Here is a 25,295-nt window from a genome sequence, read left to right as displayed (position 1 = left end):
CTATTTCATGATCCTGTATATAGGAAAAGAGGTTGTTGACAGCACAGCTCAAGAGAAAAATATGTTCCTCAGGAGTGCATCCCTTCAACATTGGGCAAGAGTAGTATTGAGGACATTTCCATGGGCTTGTTAACAAATTACCTTCAGGGGAGAAACATGTTATGCCTGTGCTTCTGTTTCTTATCAGTGGAGAAAGTTTAAGGCTTGTTTGCATTTTCTTTTTTTTTAATCTAAATTTGGACAGAAAATACTCTGGCACAAACATCAAGCTGGAAGGAATTTTTAGGGTGGCCCTTATGTTTCTTCTATTTCCTGCAAAATTTTTAGCAGAGATGACAGCTGCTTCTGTGGCAAAAAGCACAAAGTTAGGACACGACAATGCTTAATTTGCAGTTGATCTTAATTGACTCCTTCATTTCTGATAATGAAAGTCAGTGAGTTTTCCCACATCTTTTGTTTCATTTGGTGATTCTCAGTGCTCTGGGATGAAGGTTTCCAACCAGTTATCCTCTAGAAATAGAGAGGTTCAATTTGTCACCCAGATGCAGCTCTAGCAGTACCTTCTTTGCATTTTCTTGATGACAAGTTAGCATCTTTACCTGTGGAAAAAACCTGAAAATTTTCCAGAATGGTGGTGCAGAAAGGAATCAAGCTTGCAGTTATTGCTTAAGGGCAAATGTAAGTACAGAAACCTCTGTTTCACTGATGGCAAATGAAAGGTAAGTATTGTGAGTGATGGGTTTGTTTGAAGGACTGAAATGAAGCTTTGCTCTGACTCTCCAACGTGCCTTAATTTCCAGGCAGGGAAAACCTTGGCCCACCCTGAGAGGTGCACCAAGAGCAACTTAGGAGACTGCAAGGAAAGCCAGCCTCAAAAGTGTGGTTTTGTCACTCCTAGGTCCATTCCACAAAGAGGAACGGTAATCAGAAGGTGCTGCTGGTGCTTGAGGGGATGGATTTTTTGTGAGCATCTTATTACTGCCTTTGTTGGGTCCAAGGCTGATCTGTAGCTGTTATAGCCTTACAAAATTCTTCCAGCATTGCCTGACCAGTCTGAGTGGCTTTTAAAGGAGATGTGGTAGAGCAATAGTGTCTTTGTTTGGCATGTGTCTGTGGAACAGCTTGCATCCACAACCAAATCATTTCATTTACTTGCTTTCAGTCCATGTTCTCATCTCTTTAATATGGGCACTATAATGCTGTCTCATTATGCACAGACTTTATGGGAGAGGTTCAGTAATCATTATGAAAAGGTCAGATGCTTCTGTGAAGGGCACCTATAAATGAGTCTATAAATAAATAGTCTGGAAGCCTTTAGGAGAGGCTAACAACTTATTTATCTTTTATCCTGCTGGTTGCAGGGGATGTATAAATGCAAGAGCATACTGCTAATTAGTTTAATGCTGGAATTTTGGTTAGGGGGCACTGAGACACTGCTGGGTGTAGCAGTTGGCTTGATATGACACCTGACCAGCACTTGGCTCATACCAATGCACAGTGTGGCTCCACGAGATCTGTGCTGAGCCTCGCTGGGGACTGTGTTTCTTAATCAGGAAAGGATTTTGTTTATTGTGATAAACACTGCTAAATATATCATCAGCAACTCTGTGGCACCGCTTTTTTCCACTTGGCTTAGAGGAGAAAAGCAACTCTTAGTAATGCTTTTTATTGACTAGTCGGAGTGCTGCTGGTTGTTTGGTTAGCATTCAGAAGTGTCAGCTCTGGACTTGAAGCTGGTTTCATTGCACACTCCGGTGGTGTTTAAGGCAGGTAGTAAAAAACACCTCATTTCTTTTTGAGGTCATTATATTTTTATGGAAGAGGACCCTCCTGATCTGCCTGTATACCAATGGGATGGATACTTTTGTTTGCCACCTGCCTGTGCAACATGTTTTGGCTGCAAGAGAAAGATCTGGGGTAGAGCACAAAAAAATTCTGTGGGGTGCCAAGAGATGGGGGAAGACCTGGGGTGACCGAGAGGATGCCTCTTTGAAAGGCTTCTCCCTTGGGAAGCTTGTTTAATTGCTTCAGTATTGCCTAGCTTTTTGTCACATGAGGTTCAGCACTTCCAGTTGCAGAGAGGCCAACAGTCTCAGTGTGGAGGTTCTCAGAGCCTCTGGCACGAAGCACAGTCCTTAACATGCAGCTCCTTAGGAGATCCATCCAACTCCTTGATCTTTGGCTGCAGACTGAAGCACAGAAAAACCACTTGAACTTGACTGTAGGATATAGAGTGTCCCCTTCCTTTTCTCTCTGACTAAGGTGACTGGACTTATAAAGAGTATTCAGTCCCAAAGCATTCTGGTTCTTCTGAATCCAGTCTGCTCCAGGTTTCAAATCTGCTTAGTCCTCTGACTGTTCCCTATGTCGCATAGTTTAATGCCAGGTAAAGGGAGAAAAAGTCAGTTATTCATTGTCCTACCCTCATCTGTCTTCTGAAAGAATTGAGCCAGGCTGCATGTTTATTTCAAATCTGGTTTAAATATCCAAGTTAAAAGACTGGCCTTTTTCTTTGACAGCCTGATCCCACCTGGGTTTGCTTTTATCAGCAATCTGAATGGAATAGGACTCAAACACACTCAGTGGCTTCATGACAGACAGTCTCATTTCTACCTGCTGGGCTTGCACAGGATGGTACTGGGTGTTGCACTCTTTGCAGATGGGATTTTAATGATTGCAACCTTTCTTCTGTTGCAGCCCTTCCTTTCAGAGAGGTGGGAAGCACATGCATGTGTCGAAGAAGAGAAAGAACAGAGACTACTTGAAAAGGAAAATGCCCTGATGCACTAAGAAAAGAAAAAGCAGACTTTGTTCCTCAGTGCAAGATGACCCATCTCAGGAAGGCAGATTAGGTAAGTAGCTCAATCATCAGACCACTGTCTCGTTTGAGTATCTCAGCATACAAAATGTTCTCCTACTTTGGCATTTGTGCTAGTTTGATTGGGCTGGAGAGAACTGCAGGGCAGCCCCTTTCTCTGATGGCACATTGAGACACTTCAGCCCAAGAAACAGGAGAATGCCCACTACAAAAACACAGAGGAGCTACTGCAAAAGATGCAGCTGAAGAGCCCCTGCATTCAGGAGGGTTCCCAGCTGGTGCTAGAGGAAAGAATTAAGCAGTATGTTAGCACATTACAGATTAGTCTGGCATCTGTCTGGCCCTCCTGAGCACCCAGGACAAGCTTACGGTTGGGGTTCAATTTCCACTTAGGGGCAGTGCCTGAATTGAGCCACCCATATGTATTAATTGAGCCACGTGGGAGTTGTTCCATTGGCATATCCAGCAGAGCAGTATTATTCAGTGTCAGATACAGCAATATCTGCTGGACTCCTCCCTTTGCTAGAAAAACATAGGGCTGAAAAGAGCCTAAGCTTGGGCCCTAGCAAGCTCTGCAGTGTCCACTGTGTGTTGCCTTTCAGTGAGATAAAGGACTACATCTTCTGAATCATTTGGTCATTTGACCTCTTTCTTTTTCCTTGAACGTCTTCCCTCCTCCACCAATCCCCCTTCCCCCCACACAAATCCTTTTCTCACAAGAGACTTCTCCATTTTACTTGATGCCAGCCTTATGTGAATTTTTGAGCCATGTATGAGGTGGGACAAGCTGAAGAGGAGCACAGATGGAGACTTTCCAGATACATACATCACGAGGATCCTCAGAACCTTACAGCAATTCTCTCCTCTCTCACAGGAAAAAAGCTGTTTCTCCTGCAGCTTATTCTTAGACCAGAACAAGAAGATAACTTTTCTTTGCAACTTTAGCCATCAGTGAGGAGTGTTGGATCTTCACTGGAGGGAAACAACACATTTTTGCAAGCAAAGAAAAAAAGTGCTCTGATGACCACTGGAATTGACTTCCCTTTCAAGCAGAACAAAACTTTTTTGTCAACCTGAGGCTGCTTTACTTTGGGAATCTCTAGCAACAGTGTTTATAGTCTTTCCAGATGAAATATTTTAAGTTCTTCAGGATCTGTTTCAGGCATTAGTATGTGTAAATGAGAGTTTTCCAGACCAAACTTCACACCACGTAAAAGTATACGGAGCCAGGGGTAGACAGGACATAGCATTAGCTAGACTTTCATTTACAGTGTGTTATAGTTGTAAGGATCATTCATTCAAGCCCAGATTTTTGCTATTTTCATTACTGCCCAGGTGCTCTCCTGGAAAATTTTCACCTAAGACTTTCACCTAAAGAGCTATTGAGTTAAAATATATGTATCTCATTTTTCCCCCTAGTAAGCTAGTGAAATAAGAGCAGTTTCCTCAACATCTTTCCTGTGTGAAGTTGTTTTTCCTGCAATACCAGCAAGACACTTAATCACTTTACATTTGTTTCCCCTTTTTGAAACAGGCATTAAAGGGTTGGCTTGCTAGGCAGATTTTTAACAAGGATAAATTCAGCTGTACACATGAAGATGGCAGATATTGAATAAGGAAATGCTATCCCACATCAGTATCTCACTGTCCAAGCCGTGGCCTGGCGATGGGAGTTGCCAAGTAGCTCACATCAACCAAAGTATTCTTAAGTAAATGATAATATTTTTTTGTCTCAAGCTGGATGATGATCAATTTGGTGCTGGCTGACATTTATATTTGCAGTCCTTTCAATTTTTCAGAAAGGGAATTTTTTTTGCGTTTGCTAATGGAGGAGAAGTGGGGATATTTGTTCTACAAATGCCTGCTCTAGACAGAATATTTCATCTCTGTTTATATTTCTTCTTTCTACAGTGGGCACAAACATTGTTGTCTCATTATTCATAGAGTTCAGAGGAATAAATAACAATAGTGATGAACAGGCCAAATTTCTTATTTAGAGGTTCAAGATCAACAAGGCAATGAATAAATAGGACAAACAGATTTAGCCAAGGCTTACAGTGTATTAACTTCATCTCATTTCTCGTTAGTTTGGTATCGAGCTTGTCTTATAGTCTGCTGCAGTCGTACTGTATATAAAAGTCTGCTCTCAGGAGCAAGTTGGTAGCTTCTGGGATTTATAAATATTGATGGCTGAATGTGGCTCCTGCATGTGTCATGACATTTCACACTGGAAAAGAAGAAAGTTGCAGCAGCTGTGAAGCATCCCAAGATCCCTTGCCATCAGCCTTTTTTCCTCTACTGTTCAGCCTTTCTTTTCCACCCTCCTGAGAACAGAGACGTCTTTCTTTTTACATGGGTCTGAACCTGCTTGGGAAATAAACATCTGCACACATAAAGGCTAATAGCTAACTGTTAATTTTAGGCTTCTCTTGTTAAAAGTCCCACCTCTTACATGCACCTTTGTGCTGTGCCCTCAGGCATGGTCAGAGGTTATGCTCTTCCGTGTCTTGGATGGAAGTGTCAGAGCTGTAATGGCTCTGTTCTGTGAATTAGTTCCTCGAATTCTTTCTCAGTCCTGGAAATAAACAATAAGTAGGTCTTGTTTCCCTAAGAAATGAAGCACGCACCCTTCTGTTTCTGCAAAGATCACCAGGTTTAAGAGAACAAAGCAGAAGATATTTGCATGTATCTTGCATACTCACTGAAATGGGAGTGACACTGTTCTTAAAAGCAGAGGTGTAAAGAGCAATCCAGGCTATTGATTTTTGATCCAATCCCTTTTGTTCCATGGGAGAAAGTAATTCATTCTTACATTACACTATGGTTACATTAGATATTGGAAATTTGTATAGCAAGACAAAAAGGAATTGCTGCCCTAAAACTTATGTAAGTCTGCATCTTCTCTGGAAAAATCCCTGGGTAGCTGCAGAATTGGTGACATCTCATCAGCTCCGAGCAGGAATTGTCCCAAAAGAGGGTTCCTGAGTGCTTTGTCATGCAAGTTTGCGGTTTGGACAAGAGCAGCTGAACACTGGTCACCGTCTGACAGCTGCCTGTGCTGCAGCTTCCTCCTGTAATGAGCAAGTCAGAGTGCTTTGTATTTTTGTGTTTATATGTGTCTCTGTCTCAACAGCTCTTGTAACACTGTCTTGCTGTGGAAATTGGCTGTTACAACAAATGCTGTACTAACTGGTGATGAGACGTTCTAGGAAGCAGCTCTGCTTGTAGCTATGATAAATGAACAGAAGGGCTATTTCATAGTGCTTTTTGGGGAGAAAAAAGAAGTTCTGCTTCCCCTCATTGTCTCTATTTTTGAAAAGGGTTATGTTTATTTCTTCTTGGTTTGTTGTTTTGTTGGGTTTTTGTTGGTTTTTTTTTTTTCTGACTGCTAGACCACCAGAGCAGGCCAGTATTTGGGAAATTTTCCCAGAATATGTTGACACAATCAGCTTGCTGTCTATCAGTGTCCACAGCTGCTGTTCTGGAAAGAGAAAGGGACCTGCTTATTATTCACTGATGGTCTGTTGAATGCTTAGAGGCAAGGACTCCCAATTTTCCTGTCACCTAATTCCTTCATTTATTCTTCTGAGGAGAAAGCAATCCTGTTCGGGAGATACAAAGGGGATATAATGGGGTAGAGTTGGGATACTTCTTTTCTTAAGGTAATTCCACCCTATTTTAAGACATATGGGTGAATGGGGAAGAGATTTCTTGCCCAATTACTGCTCAGCAGTGTGGGGTGCACAAGCTTAATATCTGTGACTGGCTGACAAAGTACTGGTCTGCTTTTGTCTCCTCCTATAAAAAATACAGTCTGGATTCAGAGACAGAGTGGCATTTGTTGCCCCCTCTTGTCACACATCTGTGTGCATGTATGCTTGTGTCTGTCCCCACTTAATTACAATTAAACCCAGTGCCTGGATGCAGCCCAGAAGTCTCACGTGTGCTTCTGTGAATTTTATGAAAATGAGTGTCCAGATGGAAAACAACTGCCCTGCTGAGGAAAGGCCTTCCAAATTCATGCTGTGTTACACTTTGGGGAAGCCACACAGTGGAGCTTCTTGGGTCATAGGATACATTAGCTCTGTTGAACTCAAAAACCTACCTGTTGGGAGTGTTTGGTTTTCAGACTGCCAACAAACCCCTAAAATCAATTGGTTGTGCAGCTCTACTTGCAGTACATATTTTCCTGCTGTTCACAGGTAGAAGCTATTTTCTGTTATCCCTAATTATTTTTACATTCAGCTTTTCCTGCTGGCTGAGGCCAGCACCGCTTTTTGTGCAGGAGTTAGATCCCAGGTACTTTCTGAGTTTTTCAAATCTGCTGTAAACTGCTCTGAATACCTGCAAGGGTATTTGTTTGTGTCTAGCAAGCTTGATGGGGAAGGAGAAAGGCTGACAACTGCTTAGTCTCCCTCAAAAACTTTGGCATTACACTCTGGGGTAAGTAAAAGTCCACTTCTTCTTCCTATGGCCCGAGCTTCATATTTCTTAGATTCAAATTGATCTTCACAGTTCAGCTCAGAAAGCAGGAAAATGTTATTGTTTGGTTACACTGACTTAGTACATTGTGTTTATACCTATTGATGTACGCACATGTACTGCAATCTGTTCGAAGATTGATCCAGGACTTTACATTTCTTAAAATTAAGCATTTTCCTTTGCTGTAGAGATCTTCTGTGTTGTGTGGGGTGTGGCTGTTTCACAATGGGGAAATGAGGCAAGGCTGGGGGCTAATTTTCCAGCAGTTATCATGGCACTAAAGTTTGGATAACCCAAGCAAAATATACTATGCTGCAGCTGTGTCTTTTGAAGACAATTGTCCTGCTAAGGAAAATGGCATCGAGAAGAATGTTTCCAGTTAATTTGATATGTTTTTCCCAAAAACTCACCCATTAGTTTCTTTATTTGCCAGGCTGAAGGGGATCCTCCCCATCACCTCTCACTCTCCTCCTGCCACTTGCTCTACTTGTTCCTCATCTGCCTAACTCCTTTTTTGCCTGTCCTCAGCTTCGCGTCCCTAATTCCATCTCTCCGCAAGTGGTTTCCCAGGAAGGACATGGCACATTTTGAGGCTCGTGCTAAGCTGCCCAGCGGCTGCCCAGTTGCTTGGCAGGGCACAGGGCACAGGGAATTGCTGAACTCTTCTACTCAGCCCCAATTTTCACAGTTTGCTCCAATTCATCTGAGTGATTTCTACCTTCCCTTCCAACTCAGTTGAAACCAGGTGAGCAACTCAAATGCTGTTAAGAGGAACCTTTCAGAAAGGCACACTGCAACAAAGCAAACACACACACTTAGAAAACCAGAGCCAGAAACATGCTGCTCCACCTAAAAAAGTAAGAACATAATGGGATGTTCTCACCCCAGCAGAGTGTTTCAGGGTGATGTGTGAGAGCAAAATTGGGAACTCTGCCTCTATCTCCGCCCTGTCCAGTAGCTATCCTAGAAGCAGATAATTTGGTAATTTCATTCTTACAAGTTCAGCTCCCCTAAATGACCTTTAGAATTTATTTGCTTCATTTACTTGGGTTTTAAGAGATTATACTTAAGTAATGCTTTGCCGCATTTAATGTTTTGTTGTATTTTAATTTAGTCGGTAATGATGGTCTATATTAAATAATAGTAGCAACATCTAAAATTATTAATCAAAAAAAAAGATGACAGATAATGCATGTTAAGTTCTCTCTGTATTTTGAATCATTTATCTCCCAGGTAACATAAGAAGAATGTTAAATACTACTGGAACACATTCCTCGGCTGATGTAAATCGGCAAATGTACAGCAGCTGAATTTCTGGCCCATTATGTTTTTCTATGAAAGATGTCTTTGCCTTCTGAGTATTAATTATCCATGATTCTTTTACTTTTCTTGTTTTCTGCCTTTGCAGGTGCTGCTAATTCTTTCAATTTCTTCCAGAAATGGGAAAATTTATCTATATTAGGAAATGTGTTCTTCCTTTCTTCAGTAAGCTGCATTTTCATTTTTGGCATCCATATTTAAATCCTAATGCACATAAAGATATGAATGATGTGGATTTTACTGCTGACAGTTTTAAATCCTACCATGCATCAGCTGCATAGACAGCTTAACCCCTTCTTGTTCTGGCAGAAAACCATGTATTATTTTGCAAAAGATGACCATGTCACACAATGCACAGATGTCTCTCTCAACAAACTCTCTCCATCTTCAAGTCCCAAAATTAAATCAGGTAATAAATGATGCAGCAAGGCTGGGTGCTGGAGGGGGGATGAAGCAAAGGCTCAGAGTCCCTTACCCCACAGCCTGCTGGCACTAGCAGATGCACCAAAAGCTCCCACCCAAAGGGATTCAGTTGAAGAGGTTCCTTTCCCCTTCCCTGATTCCCCCTTCAAAAAAGCTCAGGGTGAAGCCCACAATTTCCAAGCTCTGGAATAACTCCCCGTGTCCTCCTGCTGTGTGTGAGGGGCATTTCAAGCATGAGTGGGTTGTATGCCAGGGCAAGGAGTATCCCATGCTTCTCCAGAGGAATTCTTCACTGGTGACCTGCATCCAGCAGGCATGATTGGAGCCACAGCCATGGGAGAAACCCCCTCCCCACAAGCCTGTGTGTGCGGTTTGCCACCTCTCAGTGTTTCCCTCAGGAGCTGCAGCCTGGATAGAACAGGGGAGAGGGTTAATCCTTCTGCCTCTACAAGAGTTTAATTGGAAGGGAATTGTCTTTAACTTAATTTCCTCTCTTGTCTACGCTCAAGCCTAGTGGATCAAAAGAAATGCAAATTGAAAGATAATATTTTGGATGTGCCTGATTTTAAAGTTCAACATGAATAATCTTTCATGCCTCTGACTTAATGTCTGTATCATTTTTGTCACAGAAGTCTTGAAACAATTAGTATCTCCTTGTTAAAATAAATTTAAATAAAAAGAATTTACTTTTCATCAAGAGAGGAAACCTGAGTAATGCTCTCACGGTATTAAAACACAGCTACTAATTACCTCATGTTATCAAACCTGACATTATCCTTTACAGTAAAATACCATAAGTTTTATTTTATAATGAGAGGGCGAAGACCCAGTTACTAAAAAGTATCAAGCTACTGTACGTTGGGTGCCACTGTACTGCAGAGTTTATTCACAAAGAAATTCAATTGGCTGATTGTTAGATTACTGTTTAATGCAATTTAATATAAACCCCTTCTTTTCCTTTTTCTTTCCTTCTCCTTTCTTTCATTGTTGTTTTGAATTATAGCACTAAGAAAGTATTTTTCAAGTGGTTAACTTAAGTTTGCTTTCCAACACCTCTTTATTTGTGAAGAAATGAATTCAAAGGTTCTGTTTTCTTTTTAGTGCTTGTGAAAATGAAGGATAGTTGTGCCTGCACTACAAGAAGGGTGATTTAGGTAAATGTCTCTGAGGCAGCTTGAGTCAATTTAGCTTAGACTTGCCCTGAAATTCTCTATTGCTTTGCTGCAAACCTTCCCAAGAGAAAAGATTTACTCTTGCTGAGCTCTATTGGAGTAGAAGGTAGTTTTGTTGGTGCCCTACATTATGGCTGACAAAAAGGGTAGAGAAAAATGCTACATTGAACCACATCAATGGGGGGGGAGAAAAGATTTACTCACTTTTTCTCCACATGTTCATCTTGGGGTGATGGATGTCAGTTGTCATCTCTAAAATTCACATCAGACTTACCCAAGAAATCTCTAAGTATTTTTTATTGATGGTTTTCCAAGAATTCTTCATTTTCAAAACACACACAAGATATTTTTCCATAACTACTTGACTGCAAATACTAGAACCCTACATTTTGGCTGACACATTGGTAGAATAATGCCCAGGCCTACATTCAGCCCTAGCTTGGGAAGGCCTAAATAAAAATTTATAGATGGAAAAAAAGAAAACCAAAAACCCCGTCTCCTTCTCTGCCATTCGGACCATACTGTCCTGAGAACATGCTCCAGGTCTGCACCATAGAACATATGGGAAGGCAAAGTTTGGAGACAAAACAAAGGGAGAAGATGCAAGGGTAAATACTGTTTTTCCATTACCATGGCACTTATTCAAGATTGGGAGAAATAAGTTGTGCCTGCTCTTGGAACAGAGCCACTCGTTTGCTCATGCAGAGACATCTCTCAAGCCAGCTGTGTTGCCTCGGAGTTCCTTGTTATCAACTCTTATGAGCGTGGGGGAAAGCAACAAAATCATGACAATGATAAATGCTGCTTCTTTACACACTCACACGGTGCCAGCACAGTCTGCGGTCCAAAAGCCCCACTGTGGTCTGGCTCTGAGTAAACAGAGTTATTAGCAGTCATGGGAGGCTGAGAGGTTGGAGGTTTGAGCTGACCAGTTGTTACAGAAAAACAACAGATTCCTCCTCTTTTTGTTTTTTACTTGGGCTCCTTTTATTGCTGAATCTTTCACACTCTGGAGAAGAGCACTGCTGTTGTCTGGTGGCTAAAAGCAAAATCACACAAAGGAGGAAGAGAAAGGAGAGTAAAACAAAGGCGCCTCTTGACCCCAGCTCATTAACAAATGCAGCAAGTGATCCCGTAGGCACACCAGGTAGTGCCCCTGGGCTGGCACGGTGCCCATCTGTGCCATCTGCTGAGTATCAAACCTTCCTCTGCTTCCCATCATGTAGAACCTGCTGCAGCCAGGCACTGCTTTCCTGCTGGAATCACTGTGGCACACAGCCAGCCCAGGTTAGCAGTTCGAGGACTTTTGCTACAAAAAAGGGGAAGAGGGGGATGAGGGTGCATTACATCTTTGTATTTTCTCAGTTATAATCTCTGCTATGGTATTTTTGAGTGTAATAGGACATGTCCCTAGCTATTTACAACAGGTCAGGGCAAGTTTCCTGCTTCCCATATGCCATCTCACTGAAATGGCTCTTTTTGTTTGCTGAGTACAACTTTAGATGCAGGTTAGTGAAACAGCCACGTTGGAGTCATTGATGTGATTACTGGGTTGAAGGAGAACAATAAATAAAAATATGTTGTGTATATTATAAGATGCAGGACTCAAAACGACAGGCTGTCATATAAAAGTGGGAAAGAAATAGGAAATTGAGACCCAAAAAAAAGGCAGCAGTAAAAAGCTTGGTATTTTATTCCATGTCAGATGGTTTCTTTTCTATCTAAACTGGAATGTTTCCTAAAACAATATTGTTTAAGGAAACAGCTGGTCCATCAAAATGTTTTCCTTCTGCTGTGTATCATCTGCCCAGCGTTTTGCTCTGATCAGAAAGGTAAAGAGTATGCGAACAGAGGAGGTTGAGGGAAGAAACATTCCATGCCTCTAAACAACAGTGCAGCAGCTCCAAGCAAAGTCATAGAACTATAAGGGAAATTCACTAATAAATTAAGCATTGACATTTTCAGAAGGAGAAAATACATCCCAAATATAATAATTTTCTTTCAGGTTTTACAAAGCCACAGCATCAGTACTTCAAATCAATAAGAATGTTAAGACTAGTGTCCGAGATTCCAGTAAAGCCATCTAATTTCCACAGTGCAAGGAATTTCCAACAAATTTTGTAAAATCCATAAATCTAGAAGTCTTCCATGTGAACAGAATCTTGCTGTTCTAGTCTTAAAAATTGGAAATATAAGATGGTACAAAATGTTTTGAAATGTCATGTGACTGTCCCCTTGGATCAGATGTTGTTTAAAAAGCCTGTTAGGGCTGGAAAGTTAGGTTTTAGTTCAACTTCTGCTGGTCTGTGTTAAAGAAGAGTTTGATTTAGAAATCCTTCTGTCTAAAAAAACTCAGCTTTTTTTGGGGCAGTGCCCTATTTCTCCACAGAAGAGTTTAATTTCCAGTCTCATAAGCCTGGGTTCTTCTGAGAACTCTCAGCTCTGGCATTTTACCTTTCGGGGTTTATTTCTGCTTGCAAAGCTGGAAATCTTGGAGACATATCAAAATTAAAAGCAGGGTGGGCAAAAGAGGTGTTTTGCCAGGAATAGTGCAAGTTTTACATGATGTTACTTTTAGATTGCTTTTCTTTTAACCTGAATGGGCTCACTATACTTCATAGCACTTGCAAGAATGGCTCATACATTGATGTGTGATGTTGGGTATGAAGTGTTAGGCAGACACCCTAATAAATACTGTAATATTTAAATAGGATGAACGCTGAGTGACACCTAGTGAGTTATTAACTCTTATTTTGTTCATTTTGCCATCTGTCTTTCTTGCTAAGCTTCTCATAATCTCAAATGCAGATCCAGTAGTTTAGCTGATTTTGTTCTGAAGCAGCTCTGATGGACCAAAACCAAAATTTTCAAGGCAGACTTGCCAAGTTTGCCAATGTTGATCTGGAAGTCAAATACCCAGGTGTTTTGAAGGGTGAAAATGCTGGAAACTGCATATTTCACTGAGAGTTTTGAGTCCTTTTCAGAACCTACCATGCATATTGCCACCTCTCCCTGAGATCCTTTGAAGAATACAATTCTAAATGTGTATGCTGAGCATTTAAAAATTAGCCTTTGGGTTCTTTTTGGAAACAACTCTGCAGCTCTTTTGAACAGAGTTAAGGTAACTACTGCATCCCCTGAACTCTGCTGATATAGTGCAGACAGGAAAAAAAAACATCAATGCCTTGCATCAACACTTAATTGCATTTGACTAAAGCACACATTTGCTGGAAGCATGTACTCCAAAAACCATGCAGATGTAATTTAAAAATGTTGAAATGAATTGGCTAGAGCTTTTTGGTTTTGCTAAAATACAAGCCAATGCTTTTACATTTAAAAAATGTCATTTCTGTTTCAAGAGATTTGTTTGAGACTGTAACCACAGCCAAAGAACGGCTGTACCACGCAGGGACAGGAAGGAAACTCTTGTCTTTTCCCCCAAAATTCATGGAAAACCCATAGTTTCTGATCTTGCTACAGCTGATTTACTACAGCTTTAACTTGGTAATCTGAAGTCATATGTCAGAGACTTAACATTGCTTTAGTTTTACCAAAACTCTTTCTCTTACGTACCTTGGCATCAGCTAAAGTTGGGGTCATTCTTTTTTCCAGAGCAGGATGACAGGATCAGAATCCCCCTGACCCTGCCATGGCAGCCACTGCTTGGGCTGGACACTCAGACAGAAGCAGTCCCAGGAAAGGGTGCTCAGAGTAGTTCCTGCAGCTGAAGAAAGAGCCTACACCAACCCCAGGGCTTGCCTGTGGGTCAGCACACTGCTTTTGGAGGAGATTTTTAAGCTGTGTGACTTCAGACTCGAAGGATTACATCATGGTGAAGTAGGGTACTGCAGTTACTGTGGAGCAGCACAGCATTTGGTCTGGGCTAACTGGAAATAGTTCACTTTTTTATTTTTCCAAGGAAAATGTCTCTTCAGCCTGACTTAAAGCATTCACTTCAATGTCCACCAAGGGTTTCAGGTTGCTCATTTGGGGATTGCTACTTTAGGTTTTGCCCTTTTTGTGTGCCACCTCCAAACATTACTTTTTGAACCCACAGGCATGCAGTACTCCAGCATGTCTCATTTTTGCCTGCCTTTCTTAGGCAAAATTGCTCATCAGATAACCAGAATTTTCAGTTTCCATCTGCCCCAAGCTGGGCCTTGGGCTGTAGGAGTAACTGCAGGCTGCTGATCTCAGAAGCACAGGAGTTGGGGCCTAACTGTGTCAACAGTGCCAAGAGTATTTATCTCTTTTTGGTAAGTACATGCAATGTGGACACAGATGTAGCTTTTATGTAGCCCTCCTTTAGGTGAGCATCTAAAGTTCTTCTCCAAATGCTCCCTTGAGCCTATGATTTGGGTGAGTACATTCCATAACAGTTCCAGTCTGTGCTGGAAATGTTCATATAGCAAAATCTACCCAGGGTTTCTACTAGTTGTGCTGGACTTGGTAGGTGGTGTTGTGTGGAGAGTGTACAGCCTGAGCAGAGTTGTGTGGGGGCACTTGGGCTGACCTGTTCCAACTTCAGAGTTGTGTGTGGAATTAAATGCAGCAGGGAGAGCTGCAGGGCTCCTTTTCCTGAACAATAGAAGTCCTTCTCACCAGACACAGGGAAGCTGGAATTGCTGTATGGCCCCCTGTACTGATACAACACCGTTTCTAACATTTAAACAACACTTTAACTTTTCTGGGGAGAAAATATCTCTAAAATTTCTGGGGAAAAAGTGAAGTAAACCTTCAGAAAAATGCAAATGGAAAGCTTGCATTTATGTAAAATGGAAACATGCTGCGAATCATTGGAGAAAACCTATATTTTCTTGCCAATTATAACAATATTAGGTAGCAGTGAAGGTTTCCAAGGCAACCTGGCCACGGGTGCATTCATGTGGAGTCTGTGACTACCTGCTTTGTCAAGCCAATGGATGCATGTCAGAAGGTGGTGTGGGGGGGGAGTACAGATAATTTCATCAATCTACACTACAAAAACTATTTAAAAGCAGAGGGTTGGGGGCTTTTTTTTTTTGTTGTTGTTTTTTTGGTGTATGTCTGATTGTGCTGAGCATTTCACTGCTTTTCTAGAATAGTCAAGACATAGGAATAGGCAAATGTGTGGGAGGCAGACTGAAGACAGCTGGCTGGTGGGGTGCCTGTGGTTAGAGGAGGCCTTCTGGGCAAGTTAGTGTGAAGTCTGCTCATAAATTCTCTGTAGATGTAAACAAATGTACAGCATCTTCCCTGAATAAACTTTCCTCTTCCTTTTACCTGACCTGACACTGGCCTGTATTTCCCAAGGTGCTAAACCAAAGGAGTTCTTCCAACACCTAGGTTTCTTGCCTTCAATTGCAGCACTTGGTACTGTCTTGTCTTTTCCTGCCCCTCATTCCTCTCCAACGCATCTTTATTTGGTGTATTGGAGTTTTTCTGGCCTTTCCAGCTGTCTTGTGAAGCACAGAGAGCAAAACACATGGTGTGGTCCTCCCATATGTTTTCTTCAGGCCATCACTCTTTTTTCCTCTGAAGAGTCATTGCAGTTAAATGTTGTATGAGGACCCTGCTGTCAGTCTCCAGGGAATTCACTGCCTTGTCTTTGACCTTTTAAAAACTTCCGAGAACTGCAGATTAGGATTGTTTAGAAAAAAAGAAAACATCAGGGCTGCCCAATAGCTGATACAGCTGTCAGGAAAATAAAAAAAAAACCAGCCCCTTAACCACCCAAGGGAACTGAGAAAGGAACATGGGTCATGTTCATCAGTCTTGACTGCTTTCCAGATTGCCAAGGCAGCTGTGACACAGCCATGATGTAGAGCAGTCCGTCCCTCACTTTAGCTGGTCAGGTAAGCTGAGCCTGCAGGTCTGAACTGACATCGGAGCAGGGCAGATCACGGGGGGACGCAGGTGTAGCCTGAGATTTGGCTGAGAGTTTCCACTCTTCTTCAGTAGCAATCCCCTCTCCAAATTATTTTTGATCCAGGAAAAGCAGAGAGGATTCCCAATTCTCTTTCTCTAAACCAGAACTGTTGCAGTAGTGAGTTCACTGTAACTTTGCAACTTCCCCTGGGAATTAAATAGTCAGAGGAGGTGTTCAATGAACGATTATTCAGGTATAGAAAAATGCCTGTGTGATCCCTCCTGGCTCTGGCATGAGGGCTCCAACCACACTGAAACTCTGCTAATGTGCACAGCCATGTTCCTTACTCAGCACTGCTTTCAGAGTAGCCATGGCAGCTGCTGTGTGCAGCAAATGTCAGTCACACCCTGAGCACCCAGAAGTAAGCTTGAAGCGAGAAATTAGGATGCTGGTGCTTAAATTATTTCACCTAACCATTGCCTTTTACTGTGGATTACAAAATGTCCTCTGTGCATGCAGATGTGCATGTTCACACACATCTAACTCAGCTCAAGAGCTCACACCTTTGTGCAGTGAAAACCCACCCAGCTAACCAAGCCAGAAAAATGTACCCATCGACCTTCCCAGAGATTTTTCTCTGCCCTGGCTGTCCTGAAATTTTAGGCATAAGCCTGGTTTTTCCTTGCTCATGGGCAAGGCAAGATAAAACTTGGAAAGAGTCAGCCTAGATTGTGTCCTTTCGGTACCTGAAAGGGGCCTGCAAGAAAGCCAGAGCGGGATGTTCTCTGATGGCATGTAGTGATAAGAAAAGGAAAAATGGCTTTAACCTGACAGAGAGTAGGTTTAGATTGGATATTAGGAAGAAATTTTTTCCTGTGGGGGTGGTGAGGCACTGGAACTGGCGTCTCAGAGAAGCAGTGGGTGCTTCATCCCTGGACGCTTATAGAGGGCATCTCAAGGTGGCAGTAGCTGTTAAACATTGAATAAGTTATTGAATGCTTGGGCCCAAGTGGTACAGGTGCTTCTGACACTTAAGTCTGGTGTTTGAGGCTCTCAACCACCTTAGTGTCCCACATTATTTGGTATTTTGGGTTCCAGAGAAAGGTGCCTCAAGCTCTTGCCTCTGGAGGCAAAATCAAACACAGGATTGAATTGCCTTTCCCTTTTACAATATGGGACACTTGACAGAGCTACAGAAATCCCATTTGAAAAATGATAGCTGTTGATTTTCTGTTTGCTGAGAATTATTAGTATTTTTTCTATCCTGCAAAACCAGCCATTAAATCAGCAAAATGCTTTGGCATTAGAACCATTTGGAATGTAAAAAATACTGCTGCTTCTTGTTGAGCGGCAAATGTTCAGTTGCAAAGTTAAGGGAAAATCTAAAAGTACGAATAATGATTTTACTTCGAAAGACATTTTACAAGTAAACATACTACAATTGTAGCTACAAATCAGATAATTGCTGAACATTTTAAAACCCAGGAGTATAAAATTAAAAACAATAAAATCAAATTTAAGTCCAAACAAATAACAGGGGAGTTCTAAGTAAAAGGTTCGTATTATTGATTTTTTTTTTTATGGACCATTTCTTTATCTCTAAAACCTCAAATATCACATAGTGGTCCCTAATCATCTATGTTATACTTAAATGAGCATATACTTTAACATAAAGTGGTTTACAGTTGCTTTTTCTATTACTGCATAAGAAATGTATCCATGAAACATAAAAAGGTCAAACACTTCAATGAAATAACTTTTAAAAATAATACAGTTTTACAGCCATACATAAATATATGTATTTTATTATGTCAAAGAATATGAAATAATATAGCTCAGTGTTAAACTGCAAGTCTTTCAAGGAGGATACATTAGCTTTAAACTGGGATATATGATCATTGAAATACATTATTTCTCCTTTGGACTTTACATTTCCAAGTGAAAGGCTTTTCTTCTCCCTACTTCCCATCTTTTTTCCCCACTCATAAGAGTTTATCTATCAAAGTACAAATATGTCTTGTCATCATGTATCTTAGTAATGACTAATTAGAAACTGGGGACTGTGCTGGCCCCCTGCATTGTGTCCAACTCAGTGGCCCAGCTCTGCAATGCCAGAACATCCCTGTTGTTCTGACACACACTTTGAGAGGGTCCTAGCAGCTGCGGCGGGGAGGAAAGCTGAGGTGCAGCCCAGATGGAGGTGACAGAGAGGTTTCAGAAGTATCCCCAGCCGAGATGAGACTTTGACTGAGGGGAGCACACAAAGAGAGAGTGCTTATGTTGATGGATGTGAAATATTCATCAGAGCTCCCTGAGAAGGTAGAAGGAAAGGGAGAAGAGAACAGAAAATATACCTTGTATTTGTATTTGGTCCTCCTGTTTGCCTGTGACAAATTATGGCTTGGTCTGAGCTGATCCTCAGAGAAGTTTCAAATCTCTGGATGGGTTTTGTAACTTCTGGCAAGTCTATAGCAGCCCAGATCTCTCTGCCGAGCTGCCAGCTAGTTCCTTCTGTACAGGCTGCCTGCATGTCCCCCTTGACTGTGGGATCCCAGGAATACAGGTTCCCAAAGCATCCGCTGTTGCACTGTTAACCAATATCTCTAGGCCATACCCAACCTAAATTTTCTGCAACTAATTAAAAGGGTAAGTTTATTTCTAAGGAGCAGCTGTTCACAGAGTTGGGAGGTAGAAGTAAGGTAAAAAGCATTCCCATTCCCTACACATCCTTCCTCGAAGCAATCAATAAGTTTAATTAGAGTGGTTAGGAATGAACTATGAAAGCGGCAAAGTTAGTACCAGATAAATTAGGGAAATATTGGGACAGGAGATATATTTGTGACATTTTTAACAGAAATCTGACGTAGGTAATTGCCAGTGCTACTTGTTATGAAGGGGAGGAGTGCATGCATCAGGGTCTTGCAGCAGTGGAAGAAAAGTCTGTTATAATCCGTCCATTTCACACACTGCCCAGAAGTAATTGGAGGGGAGTGTGGTAAAACACCCACGCCACCCTGCTTGAAAATACTGGTGTTCTCTTGCTGATTACCCCCTGAAGTCAATGGCTAACACACAGGTTTGGTATCATGCAGTATGATATAATCCTCCTGTGTGCGAGTCATTGCACTTTGCATGTACACTTCTTCTCCTTCTAGTACAGAAAGAAATCAGTTCAAAATAAGCCACATCTCTTCATTCCCTCTGGCAGCTGTGCTGGACCATACATCTTAAAAATGCTTAAATATGATTTTTAAGGAGATCATCTCGCAAATGATGAACACAGTTCTAAGATGTTCAGATTCTACAGTAGTGTAGCGGGTTTGGTTTGTAACCGGGCAGAAACACCAATTTAGTGTAGTGGGTTTGATCCAAAATACTCATTACTGTTTACCTTCTGTGAGATAAGAATTAGGAGAAACGCAAAGCAGGCACCAAACTTGAAAGAATATAAAGAAGTTTATTAACAGACCTAAAAGAAGAAAAAAAAATTATACCACACCTTCAGAACTCTCCTCCTCCCCCCACCTTCCTCCCTTCTCCCACTGACAGTGTAAAAAGACAACCCTTAAGATGTTCAGCCTGTTTACCACTTCCATAATAACCTTGTTCAGTTCCTTTAGGAAGAGGAGTCTCTCTTGCCCATGCTATGAACACATTATCACAACGAGACAGCCGCCCACTTCCAAATATTGTTCAGTCCATTTAGGAAGAGGTCTCTCTGCTCGCATATGAGTCCCTTCCCCCGACTTGCAGCTTTTCCCACAACTGCTTTCGAGGGTCCACTCTTGAATTACTGGGGTATAAATTTAAGGTTGAGCTGTTCAGAAACAAAAGTTCTCTTCACCCATCTCTGGGAGCATTTCATCTCTAAGAACAGAGGCCCTTCTCCTTCCCCGGGAGCAATCTTCATCTTTAGGATTATCTCTGGGAGCATCTCTAGGAACTGAGGTTTTCTCCTTTCCCATTTGGAGCAAAGGTCCTCATCGCTTCCATCTCTCCCTGTCCAAACTTCTCATGAAATTACAGCTGCGTCAACATCTGCCTATCTCAGCGCAGGTGCTTTTGTTCACAAGTTGAACGCTCCACCCCCCATATCTTCATGAAATTACAATGGATACTCTGATATATCATAGCTTCACAACAGAATTTCAGTTTTAAGCATCTCCTCTTTCTCTCCCCTCAGGTTTTCAGCTCTTCACAGCACTAAAAGGGTTAATCTCACCTCGGCCTTGCAGCTGGAATGTTGCTTATCGCTGTTGGTCACATAACCTCTGCCGGACAGTGGTGCAGCTTCAGCTGAATCTTGGCTGCACTGGAGAAGGGGAGCCGAGCCGCTCCGGCTGCCCACAGCAGGGCTGGGGGGGGGGGGGGGCGGTTTCCGCGGGTGGAACAGGGCTCATCAGCTCCAGGATGGGTGGAACAGGTCCATCGGCTCCAGGATGGCCGTGGCCCAGCCCAGCCTGGCCCGAGCAGGGCCTGGGCCGGGCCCGCTGGGCCCCGCACGGGGCCCGCAGCCACCTGTCCCAGCGCCGGAAACAAGACAGAGAGCTCTGCCTCGGAGTTTCCTGTTCTTAAGTGTGGATCACCGAGGTGGTCACAATTTTAAGTGGCTTAGAGAATTGTCCATATTCGAACTGGCCAGCTGATAGGTTCTGTCAGGTCCCAGAGGAAGCTGTCAGCACCCCTTAGCAAGGACATCCCTTCCGGGACTATGCTTGCTAACCCATGACAAGTAGGTATCATTTATAACTACAGTCATTGCCTTCCTAGAGAAAGAATTTTAAGAAAACACTTTATTTCTAAGTGAGATTTTGTTTGCGGTGGGGCTGTTCATACTTTTGAAGTTAAGCATGTTCTTAAGAGACTTAGCTCAGTTTGGGTCAAATTGAGAAGTGACAGAACTGAGAGAAGCGTTCATAGCAAATAACTTTGTGAAAAGTCCTATAGATCTGTTGATACCGGAATGTTTTGTGGGCATATCCTTTTATTCTTTTGGTGCAGTAAAAATACCTGAAATTTTGTCTGAGGTACTGGACTTGAAAATTTTATTAGCTGAAACATCTGAACTTCCAGGTTAAAATTGCTCCTTGTGTCAATACTTTTTGTATTCAGTTGGGACACTTCAAAGCAAAACACCTTGCATTTTGCTGGGTTTTTTTCTGAAAGGAAAGGGTTCATTTAGTGCGGAGGAGAGAGAAGATTGGATTATTTAGTCTAAAGGAGAGAACATGGTGGAGGACATATTTCCAAATAGGTTAAAGGCTGCTGCAGTAAGGAAGGCAATAAACCTGCTCTCCGTGTTCAGGGTGGATACAAGAAGGAAGAATGGAATAGCAGAGAAAAGAAAACCACAACATGATGCTAAGCATTAGGAAAATATTCTACTGGTAAGTCTATAGCTCTTGGAGAATTCTGCCTGACTGGAGATCTCCACCAAGCTATCTCAAACCTGGTTTTAAGGTAAAGCACCCTCAGGATAACAGAAAGGACTTGTTCTGCCTGAGGGCTGGACAATCTCTGAAGTGTCTCCAAGGCTTGGGATTCTCTGATGCTGATGAGGGCTCTTTTCTTAAAGATAAAGCACTACTAATATGGAAAGAGTCTGGGAGGAGATTGTAGGTGCAGCAAGCAGAGTCTCATAGAGAGTTTCCCTTGGACAGTGGTGGCTTTGGCAGGCTGGTGTGGCTGTCCCCAGGCTTTGCACGTGCCTTGCCTGTATGTGGTCTGCATGTGCACAGGCACAGATGGGGCTGGCAGAGGCAAAACATTTCTTTTAATCCTTCTAAGAAATGACAAATTAAGAAGTGATTATAGAACTGTTAAAAAGGAATTACCACAGAGTAATTTCCAGATGGTCATGCAGAATTACTATTGAAGAGTGAACAGCAAGGTTGAGTTATTTATCCAAGTACAGTTCTTTCTTCCCTTTGTTTCGGGTTGGAGAGTCCCGTCCTGTCTTCCAGTCCATGTAATAATTTCTTATTCAGTACAGTTATAACTACCTTTCTGCCTGATAGTTCATTTTCGTGTCCAATGCCGATAATATTCTTTTAAACTTAATTCCTCAAGAGTATAAAATGGTGGGATCAGTTTCTTCCCTGCTGTGGAAAATAACCTTGGGACTTTTTTGGCTGGTGCTAAGCTTTTTTGACTGATTGCAAGGGGTGCTTTGATACTGTTCTGTGGAGCAGCATGCAATTCTGCATGGTAGGGTATCAGAGCAAATCACTGCTGATAACCTTCTGGGTTAATTGCTGTGCAATGAGTGCCTTGATCAACACGTTATGTTTAATCCCAGAACACACTCTGGCTATCTCTTTCGTGTGACTCTACGGGGCTTCTAATTGTTATTTATGCATGAGAGGTGACACTTATTTCAGAGCTACCTAAGTGATTTAGACACAACAGTTTAATTATTTTGCAGGATATCAATGTATAGATATTCCTGTAGATGATTCTGGCATAATGTACACTGCAAATGTTTCTGCATATTCCAGCTAATGCATAGATCATTACCTACTCCTTTCTCTCATCAAAGCTTCTCAATCCTTATTTGTTCTAGATAGATTTTTTATAGTCTTTTAAGTGCTGAGCATTGCACATGAGTCTCAGAGGTCACCATAATATCCTGATGGAAATTCTCATCAAGCTGGAGGTTTCTGTATTTGATAGAGTGTCAAAAGCTGTGTTTATTCCAGATGATCCTCTGGGAGATGATCCCAGGGATGGAGGAAGATTTTCATCAAATCAATGGAAAGATTCTTCTTGTCACTCCTTTAGCTCAGGCCCATAGAAACTCAAGAAATCAAAAACCTTGCAGAGCATGGGACTTGTGGCTGCTGAGGATTAGGTTGTATTGCAGTTTTACTAAGGAAAATTTCTCAAGATGTTTTACAGGAACTGGATTCACATTCCTATTGAATTTTGTGGCAAATTAGATTTTGTTACTTCTGAAAAAATACACCTTTATGATCTAACTAGATCAATGTTATTGTGGTCCTGAAAGGCACACTGCTAACACAGCATCAAGTTTCCCTAGGTTAAAATAGCACAGCGTAACAAAATAATATACTAAAAAGTAGAGCTGAGCAGGCTCTTGGTCATGAATTCACTGACCAGTCATGTGACAAGAGGAACTCAGGTAGCTTGCTCAATTCTTCTTCACTATCCACACTGCTTGTGTTCAGTCTCCTTTTTCATTAGGTCTTGCACTTCCAAATCACAACATTGTTCACAACCAACTATTTAAGTATTCTTGCCATGGCAGATTGCAAGGGAAGGTGGCTTCTGTTTATCTTTTAATCTCTTACCTGAGAAATTGTGCCTCTGCAATGCTCTGTCTTTCATTTATTACTGTATCACTCACAGCTTCATTTTTTGTTGTCTCACTCCTCCTTGTCTGCCGTATTCCATCCATAGTAATCAAGGGTGTGACTGAATTTACATCACCTTATTATGCAGGGATCGGGGTAAGAAAGGAAGGGAGACAATGCTGCACACACCCTGTTCATCTCAGAAAAATGGTCTATGTACACAACATGCAGTTCGTTCAGCTGTAGCAAAGACCAAAGAAAATGCTGTTTTCTTACATTGCAGTCAGCTAGAAGCTATTACAAAAACTTCCACTATCAGCATCAAAATAAATCTTGGCTTCCGGATAAAGCAGTATAAGTTTTCTTTGCAGGTTCACAGAGTAGCTCCCAATTTACATCTTATATACAGAATCTGTGGAAGGAATGTGTATTAACTTTTTCATCAAAGTGTTGATTTTTTGCTTTGTAGCCTGTGAGGCTTTCCATTGCTTCTTTATTGCTTTCAAGGCTGGTAGTGTGCTCACAGTGAAGACTGCTAAAAGTTATTTTTCCTTAATCCTTCTCCATCATATGCTTGGACCCAGAGTCTAAGCCTAGCTTATAAAGTTAACCTTAAGCATTCATGAAAGGAACTTACTGCAAATATAACAATGACCTCCGTAGCTTCTTTGTTTATCATTTAAAATTTTAACTTTTTTTTGAGGGGCTTTGGAAAAAAAAATCATTTGAAGTCATAAAATGCACATCTGTGAAAGAAGTCATGTGGCTCAAAATACAGTGTAGACACAAGAGTAAACAGCTCTGGCAACGAAGTACTCTCAACCACCCTTGCCATGTAGAATGACTAACCTGCTAAAGTCGTACTTATCAGCTCACACAAATGAGCAGATAGGTTTCATTAAAATGCAGGACTTTTCTGATAAATTTCAACTATGTCCATGGAAATGATAAGGATTCTGCTACTTGGGCTATTTCTGCAGATCTGTTGTGTCACTGCTATATACTCTTTTCAAGTTGCACCTTTGTGAAAGATTTTACTGGCTGGAAATCACAATTTCTTGTCTGAAGAAAGTTTTTGTAGAGAACATTTGCTGATCCTGATCACATCATGGTATAATACAGCTCTTTTACTAAATTTAGATCTTAGACTTGTTTGCACTTTAGGCCAGGGTTGAGGATTATCCCATGAAGGATAGGTTTGCATTCTACTCTAATGAGAAGAAGGAAAAGATTAGAGGGTGGCATTCACTGGTAAATTGGGAATATCCTTCATTTGTGGTGAAAGCTAACATTGCCTTTACGTATGGAAATGTATACTAAATTACCAGTGGTTTTCTACTTGTACCCTGTGTATTTCTCCATTTTTTCTACTATCCCTCAATTTTTGTAGAATAGTCCATCAAGAATTTTTCTAGTGATTGACTCCCTGAGACTGGGCATTTAAATTTGTGGAATGGTATAGTGTATTAGGTGTGCTGCGCTCTCTATTTGGATGGATACTTTCAAAGCAAACTTTCATCTGTAATAAAAAGTCTTGGGCATGTTATGAGTCAGCAAACCATCATTACTCATAACAAGCAAAAAAGAGAAGCCACTGTTTTCACCAGAATCTGGAACAACTGAGGGGGACTGCACAAGAATTTTGCAGACTTTAAAAAAGCATAGAAGAAGTAATCAATGTTATGTGCTGGAAATGACAGGTGCAGAGCAACAATCAGCCACCTCAACAGTGTCAGATATGGCTGGAAAGGTTCCAAAGCGCACTGCAGCTGGACTGTGGGTAGAGAAGCTGTTGTGCCCAGTCCCTCCTCAGGCACTGAAATGATGTCTGTGCCTTTGCCTACCTCAGTGTCAAACACTTCTTCTATAAAGTTTTCAGACACAGCAGGCTACAAGGGACAGGCAACCATTCCTTTTGA

At 41.7% G+C, this 25,295-nt stretch overlaps 1 long non-coding RNA gene across 2 annotated transcripts in view; it reads left to right on the top strand.

Annotated features, from left to right (window-relative positions):
* LOC125326514 overlaps nucleotides 1-25,295 on the top strand; it is a 316,424-nt gene that overhangs the window by 2,783 nt on the left and 288,346 nt on the right. For both annotated transcript variants that reach the window (XR_007203871.1, XR_007203870.1), the window contains exon 2: nucleotides 2,698-2,852. This is a non-coding gene — a long non-coding RNA (uncharacterized LOC125326514). The remainder of the gene's footprint in view (nucleotides 1-2,697; nucleotides 2,853-25,295) is intronic.

The sequence above is a fragment of the Corvus hawaiiensis genome, chromosome 5 (genome assembly GCF_020740725.1).
Source record: "Corvus hawaiiensis isolate bCorHaw1 chromosome 5, bCorHaw1.pri.cur, whole genome shotgun sequence".
NCBI classification, from domain to species: Eukaryota; Metazoa; Chordata; class Aves; order Passeriformes; family Corvidae; genus Corvus; species Corvus hawaiiensis.
The sequence above is the reverse complement of the archived record's forward strand: the minus strand, read 5'-3'. Positions and strand labels throughout refer to the sequence as shown.